Source organism: Rhinopithecus roxellana, chromosome 7 (genome assembly GCF_007565055.1).
Source record: "Rhinopithecus roxellana isolate Shanxi Qingling chromosome 7, ASM756505v1, whole genome shotgun sequence".
Classification (NCBI taxonomy): Eukaryota; Metazoa; Chordata; class Mammalia; order Primates; family Cercopithecidae; genus Rhinopithecus; species Rhinopithecus roxellana.
The window spans coordinates 109547620-109552122 of NC_044555.1; positions in this window are offsets into that span (position 1 = coordinate 109547620).

Sequence of the window (4503 nt, forward strand, 5' to 3'; positions counted from 1 at the left end):
ATTACACTAGAACCAATGAGTAGGCTCTGGAGAGCAAAGAGTAGTTCTGGGCTCCCTGGGATCTTGTTTAACTTAGGCTCCAAAAAGTCAGAGACAACAGAAACTAACCATAAAACCCCCTGGACTATAAGAGCATTGTTTATAGAGACTGCAACTGAAACAGAAACGACCTTCCATTCCTATTCCCACCCCTGAAGGCTTAACCTCTTCAATAGACAAGTGTCTGGAAAATGTATTTAAAGACATCTTTAAAAAATTTATTAGGCATACATTCATCCAAAATGCATGAGTGTATGTACACCATACACAAACACATACACACACACATGCCTCATGAAAGGAAAAAAATTTCTCAATCCAAAAGCCTAAGTATAGAAACCAAAATCAAAGTATCATAACCTGTTCAATTGAACAGAATTGACTTCCTCCTCATCCTGCATTTGGAAATTCACTTAAAAATCATAAAAATATAAATACCAGTTAACAGTGTTTATTTCCATGAAGAGGAGTTACATTGGGAGAGGAGTTGAAGGTGGACTTTCACCTTTTACTATATATTTTTCTGTACTTTATTTTTTACAATGAATATGGATTTGTATATTATTTGTACAAGAAAAATAAGGAGAGAAAAATAGAATGGCCTAACCTACTGATATATATGGCACATACAGTATATCAGAGATATATAGGTTAACGTTTATCTTCTTTGTTTAAAAATTTGCATATCTGTAACTCTGCTAGGACTCACTATTTAATGCAAGAAACTTTCATTATTTGGCCTTCAGACATCTATTAGCATGAACAGATGTGCAGCCACTGTTTCCAAACGCCTTCTAACATACAGGAACGTGTGCACGTGCACATATCCCCACATACACCTGCCCTTTTATCACCTTTGAGCCACTTACCAAAAATCTCCAGAAAAGAGTGAGAAAATCTAGAATCTCATGAAAAACCAAGGTCATTATTACAATCCATCAAACATCTGAGTTAGAATACAGAAGTTAGCCAGTTGGAATGATTGAGTCTATATTTCAAAACCTAAGCCTCACTGTGCTTTGTATTGTATATTTGTGTGTTTTAATATTTATTTTTCAAACTAGGTTTTTCCTGCTTCTTTAGGGATGCATTCTCCTTCTGCAACACATATGATAGATGATAGACAAATAGACAGACCACTAAAAAGTATTTTAACTCTGAGATCCTAGAATGCATAAAAAATTAAATGTATAATTTCCATGCACAAAGATGGGTCACAAAAAGGATATATCTTCAAAAGCTTAGTTTGATATTCTAAAAGTATTCTAATAGATATATTTGATGTTATACATGCCTACCATCTTCAGCAACAGAATAGCAGGATTCATATTTCAATCTTGCATATTCCTATTTGCAACAACTCACATTTGAAAAACCCTCCTGAGTTTTAACAACATAAGTCCCTTCAAAGACTACTGTTTATTTTCCTAAACTACATTAAAAAGAAACTCCCAATACAGAGAGAATTTTACAGTGTTAATTGGATAGGTGGGTAATAATATTGAAATGTTGCTGGGAATAATGCAAAATGAAACTGGGTCTAGTGAAGCAGATAGTATGGTCTCAAGTATTTCAGCAAGGCTTGAGAACTCTTTTAGGTTGAATTTTGATTGTCCCAACTCTAAATACAACACAACACACACACAAACTCATGCAAGTATGTGGCACATTCAGCACCCAATGTATTCCTTTATCTAAATATTATAAAGGAGAGTATATTAGAAAAGATAAACAGCATAAACAATGGGAATAAGTCAACACATACTGTAGGCTCTTGGAAGGATTGGCAGGGGAAGAAGAAGTACAAGAGAATTTTATGATGAGCCCTGATCTCAAGGAACTTCCATCTAGATCCAGAGGAAAGGTTAATCCACAAGAAAAGTGTAGAGCAGTTAATTGCCAGAATTAATCTGGGTTCTTATAAAAATTTAGATTCCTGGGCTTACCACCAACTTACTAAATCAGAATCCGTGGCGATGGGGATCAGAAATCTCTATTTTTTACAAGCTCTTCCAGTAATACTGATAATCAGGCCAGTTTCAGAACCATCTAAGAAGAGACAACACAAAAGGTACTTAAAGGAGTACTAGATAATTTGGGGTTGGAGGTGAATCAAAATGATCCAGGAAGCTAGAGAATCATGGTTATCAGTTAGGCAGGAATGATCAGAAAAGACTTCTCAGAGAAAGTGAGACTACAGCTGCACCACGATGGATGGATAATATTTGGATTGACAAAAAGGAAATGGGATGGCTTTTCAAGAGAGATGATATAACATGATCCAAAGGATACATGTAAAAATGAACAACTTCAGAGCACAGGAAAGTATCAGCAGTTGTAGAGGGGCCACTATTAAGAAAGAGCGAGAGGGCTGGGTGTGGTGGCTCATGCCTATAATCCCAGCACTTTGGGAGGCCGAGGCGGGTGGATCACCTGAGGTCAGGAGTTCGAGACCAGCCTGGCCAACCTGGTGAAACCCCATCTCTACCCAAAATACAAAAATTAGCTGGGCATGGTGGCAGGCATCTGTAATCCCAGCTACTCAGGAGACTGAGGCAGGAGAATCACTTGAACTCGGGAGGCGGAGGTTGCAGTGAGCCGAGATCGTGCCATTGCACTCCAGCCTGGGTGACATAGCAAGACTCTGTATCAAAAAAAAAAAACAAACAAACAAACAAAAAAACAAAACAAAACAAAAGTGAGTGAGAATGGGGTGAACAACCTCTAAGGGAGAATTAAAATTAAGATACTAAGACCAGTATATCAATGCTGTATAGAGCATAAGTGATTCATCTGGGAATCATAATTTTGATAGTCTTTGCAATTAGACATTCCTTTGATTGCAGAAAATGATGCAGGTAAGGACAAAATGGGAACTGCAATATCTTCTTTAGGTGCACAAAGTTGCCTCCAGCCTCCACAATAACTCTCCACAACCATAAGGTGATACTTCCAAAGCAAGTGCCCAACATTCTTCAGTTGGTTCCCATTTTTTTTAAGAAAAAGCTCATTTTGACATACCTTACAAGGTGTCTTATGATCTGCTCCAGCTTATGCCTGTCATCATGTTTTTTGCCACTCTTTTCATTGCACTCTATGCTCCTGTCTTACTGAACTGCTCTCCAAACCCAACCAGTCTGTGCACTTCTCCCCTCCCTGCCTTTCCTCTGCCTGGAACACTGTTGTGAATCTGCCAACTTACTTAGCTAAGTTTTACTTACCCTGAATTTCTTTTTAAAATTGGTCTCCTTCAAGAAGCTTTCCCTGACTCTTCAAGTTTGTGTTATGTGTCCCTCTTATATAGGGTCCTGACATCAACTAAGCCACAATATATCCCATTTACTAGTGTAGCTGCAGAGCCTAAAAGAGTGCCTAGCACATACTGTACTAGGTGTCCAATAAACATCTCTTGAATGAATTATATTTTAAAATTTAATTTATTGAATAAATGAATAAACAAATAAATGAATGTAAGTTATTATTGGAACAAATGAAATCCCTCATACATGGCTCTCAAAATGGACCACACTCGTAAACTCAACCTTCCAGTCATTCCACAATGAGCAGTATAAACCCAAGCAAGAATTCTGTGCAATTACTCTTTTCCCTAATGCCCCAAGAGTGATTCTCTTCGCAGTATTGGTGGTTAATGAAGGTATATATTAAAACAGAAAAAATCTTGCACGAACATGCAGGCAGAAAATAAAGCCTAGTGCATGGTTTCCTGATCTTCATCACACAAATTTGCTCCCTCAGATGTTATCAATCAGTCAAGTGCTGTTGTCACACCTACACATAAGACTGTAGCACCTACCTTTTCAGTATAATAAAAATTGAGAGTCCTGCAAGAGTTAATAATTTTATACTCAGGTGCTTAATTTTAGGTACCTCTTAAAGATTCAGTGCCCTTTAATGTCAAATGAGGAGCCATTTTATATCACAGATGTGCCCTGATTAAGCTAAGGCAATATAAAAAACATTCCAATTCACTCTAAAGACCAATTTGAAACTGAGTGGTTATTTGCTTTATGAGAAATGTAAAAAGGAAACAAAAATATACTTTTATTTTTTTCAAAAAGATACAAAATAGGATGCTGAGATAGTTAATAACCCCAGTGAGTTGGAAACAGCTACATATTTACGACTATCCTACTTAAACATATATTATTAGTAATACTGTTCAGCATGGTAGAAAGAACATGGGCTTTGATAACGAAGGAGTTAAATTCCTGTTCTTCCACTTCCTGCACTGCCACTTACTACCTACGTGTGTGCCAGCTTGAGGCTCAAAAAGATTAAATAACTTGCCCAGTTTTGTCATATGTAAAATGGGGATGATACCAATGCCTACTTTATAGGGCTACTGTGATGATTACATTAGATAATAAAGGTAAAGTATTTGGTAAGTGTAGGCTCTCCATGAGTTCCATCTTTTGTAACTGGGACCTTATATTAATTTTTGAC